Source organism: Equus quagga, chromosome 9 (assembly GCF_021613505.1).
Source record: "Equus quagga isolate Etosha38 chromosome 9, UCLA_HA_Equagga_1.0, whole genome shotgun sequence".
NCBI classification, from domain to species: Eukaryota; Metazoa; Chordata; class Mammalia; order Perissodactyla; family Equidae; genus Equus; species Equus quagga.
In genome coordinates, this window is record NC_060275.1 from 69120649 (window position 1) to 69136183 (window position 15535).

Sequence of the window (15535 nt, forward strand, 5' to 3'; positions counted from 1 at the left end):
TTAAATTTGTGGGATATCCAGTCAGTGTCCACAGATATTTGAGTTAATTTCTTGGTGGTATGTTGAAAAAAAAACACACATTGGAATTGGTGTCGGAATTGGAAATATCCTGGTTCTATAATCCGTGTAAATGCCTTTGATGTTTTTTCACTGTACACTCATTCCTTGTCTTTGTCCTCTACTTTGCCATCTTGATTTACTATATCCTTTTCCAGGAAAGCCATCTCCTATAGAAGACAGACAAGTCTGGGTTCCAGCCTTGGTTCAATTTGACCCGAGGAGATTATATAACCTCCCAGCCTCAGCTTTCTTGACTATCAATTAGGAATAATAAAGCTAAGCTCTCGGAGCTATTATGATGACTGAATTGAATAGCATAGCTGGAACCTCTAACTCAGAATCTGGTGTATTGTAGGTGTCCACAAGTGTTAGGTTCCCTTTGCCATTTCAGGCAAACCCTGTCCATTCTATAAATTCTTAGTAAGGAAATAACTTCCTATAAAACTTTCAATATAGACAGGTGGAACTTGAGGCCTTATCTCCCTTTATTGTTGTCTTCTGATTTTTTTGGGAATAAAACATAAAAACCCTTAGTCTGTAAGTAAAGTAGGCTTTAGTCATGCCAAGCTTCCTCTTTGAGAAGCATACCTCCTCACGAGGCTCCATGACAGCTATGGGCGTATGACAGCCCTTGTTTTACAGAGGTTCAGGTGAGTTACGGAGGTCTGGTCCATCACTGGGGGAATTGTATAATTGTACTGCATTCTCACAGTCCTCACTGTTCCAAGTGAATGGGAGAGAAAAGAAGGTTAGCTGTCTAAGGTCCAGGACATGGATGTTGTTGGGGGAAGAAAAGTGGAGGAGAGAAGTCATGTTAGATCCTTACTCAGTGTAATCAAAGTACTTAGCTGTCTCTATTTCAGGTATTTCCATTTATTGTACTGCATCAAATTCACTACTGATTCTGCAATTCCTATCAAAGTCCCAATGACATTTTTCAAGGAAATAGAACAAAGAATCCTAAAATTGATATGGAACAACAAAAGACCCTGAATAGCCAGAGCAATTCTGAGAAAAAAGAACAAAGCTGGAGGTATCACACTCCCTGAATTCAAAATATACTACAAAGCTATAGTAATCAAAACAACATGGTACTGACAGGAAAACAGACACACGTCAATGGAACAGAATTGAAACCCCAGCAATAAACCCTGACATTTATGCACAGCCAATTTTCGACAAAGGTGCAAAGAATACACAGTGAAGAAAGGAAAGTCTCTTTGATAAATGGAGTTTGGAAAACTGGACAGACACATGCAAAAGAATGAAAGCAGATAACTATCTTATACCATGCACAAAAACTAATTCAAAGTGGATTAAAGATTTGAATGTAAGACTTGAAACCATAAAACTCCTAGAAGAAAATATAGGCAGCACGCTCTTTGACATGAGTCTTAGCAATATCTTTTTGGATACATCTCCTCAGGCAAGGGAAACAAAAGAAAAAACAAATGGGACTACATCAAACTAAAAAGGTTCTGCACAGCAAAGGAAATCATCAACAAAATGGAAAGACAACTTACCAATTGGAAGAAAATATATGCAAATCATACATCTGATAAGGGGTTAACAGCCAAAATATATAAAGAACTCATACAACTCTACAACCAAAAAACAAGCAACCTGATTTAAAAAATGGGCACAGGATCTGAATAGACATATTTCCAAAGAAGATGGCCAACAGGCATGTGAAAAGATGTTCAACATCACTAATTATTAGGGAAATGCAAATCAAAACAACAATGAGGTATCACCTCACTCCCACCAGAACTGCTATTATTAAAAAGACAAGAAATCACAAATGTTATTTCAGTATGGAGATTCCTCAAAGAATTAAAAACAGAACTACCATATGATCCAACTATTCTATTTCTGGGTGTTTATCCAAAGAACATGAAAACACTAATTCAAAAAGATACATGCAACCCTGTGCTCTTTGCAACATTATTTACAATAGCCAAGATGTGGAAGCAACCTAAATGCCCATCAATGGATGAACAGATAAAGAAGATGTGGTATATATATACAATGGAATACTACTCAGTATAAAAAAGATGAAATCTTGCCATTTACAACAACGTGGATGTCATAACAACATGGATGGACTTTGAGGGTATTATTCTAAGCAAAATAAGTCAGAGAAAGACAAACACAATATGATTTCACTCATGTGGAAGATAAACACATGGATAAGGTGAACAGATCGGGGGTTACCAGAGGAGAAAGGGGGTGGGGGGAGGGAAAAAGGGGTAAGGGGGCACATGTGTATGGTGATGGATGAAAACGAGACTTTTGGTGGTAAACAGGATATAGTCTATACCAAAGTTGAAATATAATGATGTACGCCTGAAACTTTTAAATGTCATACACCAATGTGACCTCCAGAAAATTTTTTTAAAGAATTCACTGTTGATGGGGCTGGCCCTGTGGCCGAGTGGTTAAATTCGCGTGCTCTGCTGCAGGTGGCCCAGTGTTTCATTGGTTCGAATCCTGGGCGCGGACATGGCACTGCTCATCTAAACCATGCTGAGGCAGCGTCCCACATGCCACAACTAGAAGGACCCACAACAAAGAATATACAACTATGTACTGGCTTTGGGGAGAAAAATGAAAAGAAAAATTCACTATTGAATCAACCAATGATTGGCTAATCCATGAGAAAATCGTGAGCAATAATGTAAAACTGAGAGAGGGAGAATTTGGGACAGTGAGGGACACACCCTCACAGAGAAAGAAAAACTCAAACTCACAAAGAATGTGGTAGTGAGGGTCCGGCTGTTTTGTTGCATCAATGGCTAAGTTCACCATCAGGTCAAAATGGTAGGGCCAGGGTAGTACAAAAGACATGGAAAATGCACAGTATTCTAAATTATGAGGACTAACCCAAGACCTGGAATGGTGGAGAAAAGAGAGTCATTCTCATAGGATTAACTCCTGCCCATATGAAAGAGGCATTCCCTTCAGAGGGGATAGTTACACTCTTAAGGATGTGTGTCATGAATGACCTGGGCCACCATAAAAAGCTTTATTTGAATGAAGAAATTGTTACTAAAGAAATATGTTTCTCCAAATATTTTTTCCTATTTCTCTATCTGGCCTTGGGCACACCAGCCATTGTTCTCAGATTCTCCTTTAGGAAGTAGAGAAGGGAACAAAAGTCATAGAATGGCATCTGTATTTGAAGTTCTTCCTTGAATTGTGTTTTTAGAATATGATTGTTGATGACAAGAGTCAAGCATTAGAGTAGTGGTTCTTAAAGCCTTGACCTGTTGAATCAGAAATTCTGGGGTGAGGCTCAGCATTCCATTTTGACAAGCCCTCCAGGTGATTCTGATGTTTGCTTAAGTTTGGGAACCATGGGATGAAAGCACAGGATTTAAGAATGCAGACGGTTCCTGAGTTGTGATCTCAATTCTGCAGTTTGCTAATTGTGTAATGTTAAGGGGCTGTTACAAGGATTAACTGAGACAATGCCTGTCCACAGGGTTTTCATGGTATCAGAATCATTGCTGGCACTCAACAGTTGATACCTATGGACTTGAGGAGGAGGGGTTGCGAGTTTGCCTGTTGAAAGGCTTGCTAAGAGAATTTCTTGGGGTTTTTTTTTTGGTTTTTTGTTTGTTTTTCTTGAGGAAGATTGTCACTGAGCTAACATCTGTGCCAATCTTCCTCTATTTTGTATGTGGGATGTCACCACAGCATGGCTCGATGAATAGTGTGCAGGTTCGTGCCTGGGATCCAAATCCATGGACCCTGGGCCCCTGAAGCAGAGCGTGTGAACTTAACTACCATGCCACTGGGCTGCCCCTGGAATTTCTTGTTCTTGCTTATCAAGCCTCTCTCCACATTGTTGAACGTCCCGGGTGCTGAATAATATTGTCTTCCTTGTGTCCCACTACTATGTAAGAAGCGTGGAAAATGTTGCTTTGTGAGTACCCTGCTGGTGAGTGTAATGGCTCCTCCAAGGACAGTGAAAAGCACAGAAAGGTGGAGGCCAGAGCTGCGTCCTACTTTGTTTTTTGGAAGCTGGGTGGAGGGAGCAGGAGTTACCCAGTTTTTTCCCCTTTGGCAACACTGTTCTTTCTGAACCCTGAGGAGTAAAGAAGAGAGAAAAATGAACATTTTTGTGGTTCAGCTGATATTAAAATGGGAAAAAGCACATCACTGGAATTAGAATGTCCTGTTCATTAGTCACTTTTTCTTCTAAAATTAAAATGTCTCTGCAAGCAGGAAAAAGAACAAGTCCTCAACGACCTCATAACTCATTATTTCTAAGGAATATACTTAGTTCCCAGTGGAGATAAATCGAAAATCGATTTTCCATTTCAGGTGGCCATTGACTGGTGGCCTCGTGGGTCCTTGTAAAGGAGAATATGTACTTTCTGTGGGGTTGGCAGGGGCTGACAAGCAGGGGGTGCTGCTGTGTTGGCAACCTTGAGGTCAGCTGCTGAACATCCATTTTCCTTCACAGGCTATTCTGAGCCTTTCAGAAACGGAAGAGAAGGAATTCAGGCAGGCTTTTCCGTCATAAGGCTTTAGTAACACACAGCCACACTTACAACTTGGGACCCCCTTTCTAGGCCATTAGAAAAGAATGTGCCAGGTGCCGGGTGCTAATAAAAGGTGAGAGGGAAGGGCAATGGAGCCTCTGTTGACAAGAGGATGGTTGTTACAATGAGGGTTTGGTTTTATGCCCTCTGTAACATCCTTTGCCTCCCCGTCCCCCAGACCTCTGAGCTTGAGGTTAGTGGGAGGTGTAGCTGAACAGATGGCCCCTTCCAATGCCGAGATTATACTTCTTCCCTAAGTAAGTGGGACGGCTCAGCGTTCCTCTCTGTGGTTAGACCAGAAAAAAATTTCTGGACATGGTTCAAGTATCTTGTGCTATGACAAGCTGGACCAACATTCGACCTCTATGTGAGTGACACCATAGCCATAATTACCTTCCCCTAAAGTCAACAGACTAAGAATATAGATCATCATAGAAGTCAACAGTCACGAATTCAGCCCCAAGCTTGGTGAAATATCTGCTGATTTTCAAACACCGTTTTCGTGTTGAATTTACAGTTACCAGCTGTGCAAACACAAGATGATAGGAATGGAAGTCACGAACGAGCCACACCTCAGAAAATGTATACTAAATTTAACATTTGGTAACTTAATTCTACATAAATATGCTCACATTCACTTTACAGAATTAATTAAATTGAAATTATGCTCCAGGCAAAACCAAATCGTTTTGGGGTTGACTACATGATGCAAAGCAGCCAAATGATGAGCAAGCCTATATTTCCTTAGATAGATTAACAACCTTATTAACCATTTAAATAGCAGATTTACATACACCACTCTACGTATACCACTCTTGAGCCTCTGTTAGCAGCACTCCGTCTCCCTAGAATGATAGAATAGTTTCTGGGGACCTGGCCAGAAGACTACTCCCCTGCAGGCTCCTTGGTGAGGCTTATGTCTCTCTAGTAGGCTACATAATTGTTCCCAAAGATATTAGGTCTTAGTCCCTGGAACCTGTGGCTGTTAAGGTATGTGGCAAAGTCTTTGCAGATGTGATTAAGTTAAGGCTCTTGAGATGGGGAGATTATCCTTGATTATCAGGGTGGGCTCTAAATAGAATCACGTGTATAAGAGCAAGCCAAAGGGAGATTTTCTAGACACAGAGGACAGGGCAGTGGGAAGCCACAGGAGAGAGAGATTTATGGATGCTGGCCTTGAAGATGGGAGTGATGTAGCCACAAGCCAAGGAATGCTGCAGCTACCAGAAGCTGGAAGAGAGAAGAAATGGCTTTTCCCCAAGAGCCTCCCTCCAGAGAGAAAGCAGCCGTGCCAACACCTTGATTTCAGCCCAGTGATACTGACTTTGGACTTCTGGCCTCCACAGCTGTAAGAGAATAAATGTGAATTGTTTTAAACCACCAAGTTTGTGGTAATATGTTCCAGCAGCCACAGGAAACTAATACAAGTACCTCTAATCTCTCCCTAAGGGTGAATCTGATTAGAGGACTGGGCTGCCAGGGCAGACTTCATTCCAACAGCTGAGGCCTCTCTGAGCCTCACCGCATTCAATCACTGATTCTCCCGTGACACACCTGAGGTCCTTATGGAAACAAATTGCTCCTCAGCTGCTCTCCACTTGCGCCCAGAGGAATGGCTGTGTAGACCCTCATTCTGGATCCTGTTACATTTACAAATCACCGTGTTCAAGACATAGATGTAAGTACAAGAGAATATAACCCATTCAAAAAAAAAATCCACTCAATGTGGTTCTTTTCCTCATTCAGTCATCTAGCCACTACTTTTTAAGAGCCTATTCTGTGCCAACAACTGTGCTCTTTCAGAAACTCAGCAATAATCTCTCCCCCAGCTCTTTGCCTCCAAGCTAAACTCAGCTGAATTTCATTTAGTGGGAAGTTCATGCAGAAAGAAGTGCTACTCTTCCTGCTTAAAGAAAGGCCCTTCCCAAACTCTAATCTAACTCATAAGTCATTTCCGGGCATAGTGGATGAGAAGTGATTTGTTTCTTCTCTCACTCACTACAACAACTAAGCCATTCTGGACACATAAGCCTAAGATGTTGCCTGTGACGAGAATATACACAACCTCATCAGGTTTGCTGTTATTGTTAAATGATCTCAGATGATGTCATGATCCATATTTGTACTTCCAAAATGTCCATCAGTTTTTAGAACAGGCACCTCAGAGATCCAGGGTAACATCACACGAATTTGGGTTGTATGGTGGCTAACAGTGCCAAGGCCAGCAGCATGTAAATGACTAAATTAAATTAATTATAACAGAAGATGATGGCAAATTCACCAGACCAATTCTGCTGAGCTTTATACATTAAGGTATAATTCAGATAGATTATAAATGTTAAAGTCAATTGAGTAACTTTTGCAATATGTGCTCATCCTTCTACCTCCATGGATCTATGTACTTGCTAAAACATCTGAACATCTCTGGATCCTAACAGTTTCTCACGGGGTGTCTCAGTGCCTAAAATAATGGTTAAGAAACCAGACACTGTAGGCAGAATATGAGAGTTCATATATCATCTCTAACCACTTACAAGCCATGTAACCTTGGGCATGACCTCTCTGAGATTCAGTCTCCTCATATAAAAAAATAAGAATCAGGGCCGGCCCCATGGCCTAGTGGTTAAGTTTGGCACACTCCACTTCGGTGGCCCAGGTTCAGTTACTGGGCATGAACCTACTCCTCTCATCAGTTGCCATGCTGTGGCAGTGACCCACATACGGAATAGTGGAAGGTTGGCACAGATGTTAGCTCAGGGCAAAACTTCCTCAGCCAAAAAAAAAAAAAAAAAAGAATTACAATAGTTCTTATTTGACAGAGTGTTTCTAAGAGTTTTCTGGGACACACATGTAAAGTATCTATCATAATTTGTCCCACTAAGATCAGGAACAAGGCAAGGATGTCCCCCTCACCAATGCTTTTCAGCATCATACTGGAAGCCCTAGCTAATAAAATAAGACAAGAAAAGGAAATAAAAGGTATATGGATTAGAAAGGGAAATATAAAAATTGTCTTTGTTCGCAGATGATGTGATTGTCTACGTAAAAAACTTGAAAGAATTGACAAACCTCCTGGAACTAATAAGTCAATCGCTTTTCTAGACACCAGGAATGAATAAGTGAATTTGAAATTAAAAGCACAATACCATTTACATCGTTGTCCCCAAAATGAAATACTTAGGTATAAACCTAACAAAATATGTACAAGATCTATATGAGGAAAACTACAAAACTCTGATGGAAGAAATAAAAGAAGAAGTAATAAATGGAGAGCTATTCCATGGATAGGAAGACTCAATATTGTTAAGATGTCAGTTCTTCCCAACTTGATCTATTGTTTCAAAGCAATGCCAATCAAAATCCCAGCAAGTTATTTCATGGATATTAAAAATCTAATTCTAAAGTTTATATAGAAAGACAAAAGATGCAGAATAGCCAACATGATGTTGAAGGAGAAGAACAAAATTGGAGGACTGATGCTACCTTATTTCCAGACTTACCATAAAGCCACAGTAATTGAGACAGTGTGTGTGGTACTGGTGAAAGAACAGACAAATTGATCAATGGAATGGAATAGAGAGCCCAGAAACAGACCCACATAAATATAGTCTACTGAACTTTGAAAAGGAGCAAAGGCAACACAATGGAGCAAAGACAACCTTTTTAACAAATGGTGCTAGGACAACTGGGTCTCTGTGTGCAAAAAAAAAAAAACCCAGAATCTAGACACAGACCTTGCTTCGCAAAAATGAACACAAAATGGATTATAGACCTAAATGTAAAACACAAAACTGAAAGACTCCTGGAAGATAAAATAGGAGAAAATCTAGATGACTTTGGGTATGGGGATGACTTTTTAGACACAACACCAAAGGCATAATCCATAAAGAAAGAATTGATAAGTTGGCTTCATTAAATTTAAAAACTTCTGCTCTGAGAAAGATACTGCCAAGAGATTAAGAAGATAAGACACAGACCAGGAGAAAGTATTTGCAAAAGACGTATTTGATAAAGGACTGCTATCCAAAATACATAAAGTATAGAGCACAATGTCTGACCCAGTAAACGATCACTAAATGTTAGCTACTACTATTATCTGATTATTATTATTTCATTTTGCCTCAGTACGCCTCCATTTCCATCAGTTTTCTCATCTAATATTTTGTTAGTAGCAGTCGGTTTACTCCAGCCAAATATTTCTCTCAGTCAAATCCTGACAGCTGGCTGGCTGATTTCACTGACAGTTTATTGGGCTTATCTTCTAGATAAGCCTTGAAGGCAAAGAGGAAATGTGTTTGATGGACTTGGGGTCATGCAACAGTCCCCCGAAATCCATCTTCTGCTGGGCAGATTGGAGGTAGTACCAGGGAGTGTGGGCAGCCCACAGGCTCACTTCACTTTACAGTGTTCTCAGTGAGGAAAGTGGGTGGGGTTGATGACAGGTAGAGCCAACCCTCAGGGAGAAGAAATTGTGCATCTGTGCATAACAGCTGTGGAAAACTGACTACCTGCCATATCCTGAAGAATTGGCTTTATAAAGTCTAAATGTCTCTGGAATTCTAGAACCCATCTTTTGGGAGAGGCATCTCCTTGGGACAGAATTCTGGAGAGCCCCTCTGCTCCTCCTTGCCCACTCTGCGCTGCAGGCATAGCCAACCGCATTGCTGTGGGACTCACAGAGGTTGGGAGGTCAAACAGCAGCTGCTGGGGGGAGTCTGTGTGGAGTCTGACCCACAGTAGAGAGCGGACGGTGTGGGAGGCCAGAGCGGCAGGAACGGTGGCCTCTAAGTGTGTTTAATGCCTCCCCCACCACCCTGCCGACATCTCTCCCATCCTCCCCTCTGGGCCACCTCCTGCTGAAGCAAAAAATTCCTTCAGCTCCTGATCAAATGAATTAAAGAATCACTTTTAAAGGAATTACAAAATATAACAAATGAAGATTAGAGTTTTAGGCTTTGGATTTCCCTCCTATTGTTGTGAATATTTAATTGCTTATTAAATATTCATGAAGTGTTGGCAATATATAGGAGATGAAGGGAGAGTTCCTGGCCAGCGGATTAAAGTCTTATTGAAAATAAGGGAAAGCAAAGCTATAACACAGATGTTCCAGGTAAAGAGTTAGACAAACATTCCTGATGAGCCGCTGAGAGCTGTTCATTTCATTTTCCCTTTAACCTTGGGACCGTTTTTCTGATCCTTCAGTCTTCCATCACTAAGAACAGGGAGCAGGTATAAATAAGTAGCAGACGCTTGCATTATCTGGTGTCTCAATATGCAGATTATAATGAGGGCTTTGAAAGAACAGAGAGATAAGAGTTTGACCAACCAGATTATACCGCTTGTGCAAGTATAAGTTACAGTGATGGAGAAAAATAAAGAAATGGAGAAAAACATAAAACTTAAATAAGTTTTATTGACTTTATTGGCGATAGATTGGCATTGAGTACCCAACACCTGACTTGCGGGCTTCAGGCTTTTTGTCATGAAAGGAGGGTCTATAAAGATACACAAGGAACACAGAGAAGGAGGCACCATTTTTGTTTGTTTTCTTAAAGGAACAGAAGCCTCCATGGTATGGGAAGCTGCTGGCACATGGTGATCCGTGTTTTATCCTTTGCTCTTAGCTAAGTGTCTCTGTGATAACCTGTATCAAGATTAGCTCTGGCTGAAAGTAACAGAGAACCAAATTACAGTAGCTCAAACAAGACAGACATTTATTTCTCTCTTGGGTACAAGCAGGAGTTGGGCAGTGCAGGACCAAATGGAAATTCTGTTTCACAAAGTCTTGGATCCTTCAACTCACTGCTCTGCCACCTCTCGAGTGAGGCCTGTGTCCTCAGGGTCCAAGATGGTGGTTAGAGTTCAAGCCATCACATCCAAGGTCCAAGCAGCAGAAAGGACGAAAGGATGGAGAAGAAGGGGGCAAAGGGTATGCTTCCGCTTTCTTTGAGGAAGTTTACTGAAAAGGCACGACAGTTTCATCTATTTCCCATTGGTCAGCAGTTAGAGACTTGGCCACATGTACTGTAAAGGAAACCAAGAAATGTGGCTGTAAGCCTGGCTAAAAATTGGGGTTTCTATCACTATAGAGGCAGGAAAGAAAATTGCCATGATAATGTCCTAAATCTCAACTTTCAGTAAGTCATCATTTGAACAATACATTCTGGTCTAGCCTTCTTAGTACCAAAGTAAGATTGCCACGATATGCAATATAAAAGATGTAGCCTCTTGGGGCTGGCCCTGTGGCCGAGTGGTTAAGTTCGCGCACTCCGCTGCAGGCGGCCCAGTGTTTCGTTGGTTCGGGTCCTGGGCGCGGACATGGCACTGCTCATCAAACCACGCTGAGGCAGCGTCCCACATGCCACAACTAGAAGGACCCACAACAAAGAATATACAACTATGTACCAGGGGGCTTTGGGGAGAAAAAAGGAAAAAAATAAAATCTTAAAAAAAAAAGATGTAGCTTCTTACAATTTAAAGTGGAAATCAAAGACTCGAGCTTCCTTCCTTGATTCTGATAAATCTGAACAGCTCTCCTAAAGGGTGACCTAATATTTGACTTCTCACTGCAAGACAGGATTAGGAGTCAGATACAACTGGATTCAAGTCCTAGCTCTTCCACTTACTAGCTGTGTGACTCTGAGCAGATTACTTAAGTTCTCTGAACTTCAATTTCATTTTCCTTACATTAGGCATTTCACCCATGCTGAAAGATGTTGTTCGGATTAGATATCAACACAAATGTGAAATACCTGGCATATGGGTACAGTTGATACAATAAATAAGAACTTCTGTCCCTCTTCCTTTAATGTACATTATCCTTTCTTATCTGGAAGCTGCTCTTCTGCTCTCTGACCATGTCTACACTCCCAGCTTCCCAAGAAGTGTTTTTTTCTTCCTGGTTCAGATATTTTCCAACCAATTCACATAAATGGGTAGCCCCAGCATACTCGACGCACCCCATCAGCTGTAGCAATTGACACTGAAAGCAGGAAATGGCCAGGAACACACTGTATGGACCAGCGCTCACCCAGAAACATGCAGCACATACATGACGATACCTAAGACTTCCATAAATATAAATGCAATTGCCCACAAGGACGAGTATTTATATTTTTATGAGCAACAGATCATCGTGGCTGGAGAGCCGGAGAAAAATTTCCTGGAAGAGCTGAAGAAAATATGGTCTCTAAAGTAGTCACTTGATGCAGACTTATCGGGGTCTAGATTGACAAAGGACCAGTGCTATAGACTGAATATTTGTGTCCTCCCCAAATTCATGATAAATCCATATGTCTTAGGAGGTGGGGCTTTGGGGAGGTGCTTAGGCCGTGAGGGTGGAGCCCTCATAAATGTGATTGGCGCCCATATAAAAAGCTCAGAGAGCTCCCTTCCCCTTTCTGCAGTGTGAGGTTACAGGGCCATCTATGAACTAGGAAGCAGGTCGGCACCAGACGCTGCATCTTGGACTTCCCAGCCTCCAGAGCTATGAGAACAAAATGTCTGCTGTTTATAAGCCACCCTGTCTATGGGATTCTATTACAGCAGCCCGAGCCAGACAGAGACAACCCAGCTTCGGGATCCAGGCTCCCACCAGCCTGGCCACCATGTCCTCTCCTCATGTCTGTCCTTGCTAATAACAAGCCATTCTGTCTCCCCAGTTACGAGGCCCACTAGGAGTAATTTATTTTAATACTTATTGTATTTGTTTCCTAGAGCTTTCATAACAAAGGACCACAAACAGGTTGGCTTAAAACAATAGAAATGTATTCTCTCACAGTTCTGGAGTCTAGAAGTCTGAAATCAGGGTGTCAGCAGGACCACGCTCCCTCTCACCGTGGACAGCCCTTCCTTGCTGCTGCCTAGGTTCTGGTGGTGGCTGGTAGTCCTTGGTGCTCCCTGTCTTCCAGCTGCATCACTCTGATCCCTGCATCTGTCGTCACATGGTGTTCCCCTTGTGTCCCTGTACCTCTTCTCCTCTTCTTTTTTTTTTGAGGAAGATCAGCCCTGACCTAACATCTGCTGCCAATCCTCCTCTTTTTGCTGAGGAAGGCTGGCCCTGAGCTAACATCTGTGCCCATCTTCCTCCACTTTATATGTGGGACGTCTACCACAGCGTGGCTTGCCAAGTGGTGCCATGTCTGCACCCGAGATCTGAACCGGCAAACCCCGGGCCGCCGAAGCGCAACATGAGCGCTTAACCACTGTGCCACCGGACGGCCCCACTCCTCCTCTTTTCATAAGGACCACTCATGTTGGCTGAGGCTCCACCCTAACAATTTCGTCTCAACTTGATTACATCTGCAAAAACCCTGTTTCCAAATAAGGTCACATTCACAGGTACTGGGGATTGGAACTTCAACATATCATTTAGGGGGACGTAATTCAATCCATAACACTTGTATTATAGAATTTTATGAAATGAAAAACAAATTATGACAGATTCAAGGTTAACCCTATGCAAATTTCACTCACTTTTAATTGCTCTCTGATAATCTTGATTAGCAGAAAAGAATGGGGTAGAATGGACTGTTAACACTGGAGAAGGTCAGGATCCTGGGTGGGCTTGGGGAGCGGCTCTTGAATGTGAATGTTACTATTGTCATGTAGATCCCAAAAGGTGGAAAGTTTTCCTCTTGCTTAGGCATGGAGCTGGTGTGTTCAAGGGAGGGAAGACATGGTTAAAGAGTTGCATAGGTGGTCAAAGTCAGCAGGTGGGTTGCGCTAAGCTAGTGTGGGTGCACACATGCTTGGGAGTGACTGTGTGTGTGAGTGACCATGAGCATGTGAATGACTTTGTATTTGTGTGCGTGTCAGGTTGTGTGTGTGTGGATGTGTACATATGTGGTGAATGATTGTGTGTGTATGTGTGTGTGTGAAATTTCTAGGAGAAGGAAATACTGGGAACCCTGAGATGTGAACAATAGTTAGGAGGTAGATGGAAAGAAAGGACCACCTCAGGGGCAGACCATCTAACCATAAGAAGTTAGAATGTGACTTTTTGGTTAAAGGGAACAGAAGATTGCACAAAATTAGAAACCTACAAGTCTGCGCAAATCTATATCCAGTTGCCTTATGCTTCTCTTCCTCTATTATTTAGGATGAATGGCTAGAGGCCAGATCTAATTGTAGTTTTCCTCTGATTTTTTTTTTAATGAGAAACAAACACTGGTATTTTTTTGTTTTGTCAAATGTAGAAAACTCTATTCCTCCCTCCTTTTTGATTCTACTCTACTCTAAGAACCACCAAACAGATTGAGAGCGGTCTTGCCAAGAAAGTTTTATTATGAAGATGGAAATACACAGAAAAACATTTTAGCCTGAAAATATAAGGTAGTTAGATAGCTACAAAAAAATGGAAATCAAAATTTTAATGCTGGGGCACATTTTGCTGCAATTCTTTTATTTTGCCCTTAGCAATGAATGCCAAGCTCTCGAGCAATGAAAGACCTAATTGGAAACTTAGTCTCAGTGAATGAACCGTTATCTTCACCTGTTCCACTCATTCTCACTTATTTTCAAAGTCCTTTGACGTCACATTCAAAGACTTTAATTGTAATGAAATAATGCAAAAGAACAAGACAGAATGGCAACTAAAACTAGTTTTGAAGCTATTTTTCCTGGAAAAAAATAATGAAAGAATTCCCAAGAACAAGGCACACCAAAGGGAGAGGAGCCACCTATAACTCTTGCTGTAAGATAAATATGATCCAGAATATGGTGCCCTCCACATGGAAGACACTAAATAAGAATCTGTCTGTGATGATGGTGGTGTTGTGGTGATTTGAGATCTGGAATAACTGGAACCAAAAGGAATATTCATATGGCAAATTTGGTTTTCCAAAGATGGCCATAATAAGATGGGCTCAATTATATGGCCATCACAAAAGTATCTCTTCCTACAAGGTATTCTTACAATGTGACCTTGACATACCTTGGGTCTATGTTTCCTCCCTCTCAATCTGGGCAGACCTTTGTAACTACATTGACCAACAGAATGGGGCAGCAGTGATGCTGTATGACTTCCAAAGCTAGGTCATAAAATGTAGTTTGGCTTCCATTTGGTTCTCTGTCTCTCTCTTTCTCTCTCTGATTGCCGTTGGAGCCCAGCCACCATTTTCTGAGGAGAGGCCACGTGTGGGTGTTCCAGCTGACAATGCTAACTAGGCCCCCAACTGACAGCTAGCATGCCTGCCAGACATGAGATTGAAGGAGATGTCCATGATTCCAGCCCCCAGCCTGCAAGTCTTCCAGCTTAGGCCCCAGATCCAGTGCCCTGTCTGAATTTCTGACCCACAGAAACTGTGAGAGATAGTAAATAATTATTGTTGTTTAAACCATTAACTCTGGGGAATAATTCATTCTGCAGCAATAGCTTTTACCTCCTGGGAGAATTCAGAGATTCCACCAGATCACCTACCCAGGGAGCTGGGAGATTCTGCTTCTTGTAGAGTTGTCTTGCTAGGATGGTGCAAAGGCTGTCTGTCCTGGGTGCTCCTTCTTGCCTTAAGTTCCCATCATTGCTGGGCTCAGCCACTAGGCTCCCACAGGCACTTCAAACTGACGCATCTAAGTTATAGTTAGGGTTCCACAGTCTGCTATCTGAATCCTTTTTGTGCAGTCACATAGTTTACTTGTTTTGAATTCTCACCCCGCCCACCTCCCCACCCCCGCGATATTGCATAGATCAGTGTTTCTCAATCTTTAATGTGCATGCAAATCACCTGGGGATCTTGTTAAGCTGTAAGTTCTGATTCAGTTGCTCTAGGGTGGGGCCTGAGAGTCTGTTTTTCTAACAAGCTCACAGGTGATGCCAATGCTGCTGGTCTGTGAATCACATGTTTTAGGATCAAGGGCAAAGAGGGTTGTTTGGACAAAACAAAATTTTGTATGACTCATGCCTAAGGAAGGAAACCAGGGATAAT

At 41.9% G+C, this 15535-nt stretch overlaps 1 long non-coding RNA gene across 1 annotated transcript; it reads right to left on the reverse strand.

The window, feature by feature from the left end:
* Positions 1-10014: 10014 nt before the first annotated feature.
* LOC124245144 (uncharacterized) lies at positions 10015-15194 on the reverse strand. The gene is made up of 2 exons (XR_006890187.1): positions 15031-15194; positions 10015-10634 (listed from the first exon to the last, which is right to left on the reverse strand). It is a non-coding gene; the product is annotated as an uncharacterized LOC124245144 (long non-coding RNA).
* Positions 15195-15535: the final 341 nt, after the last annotated feature.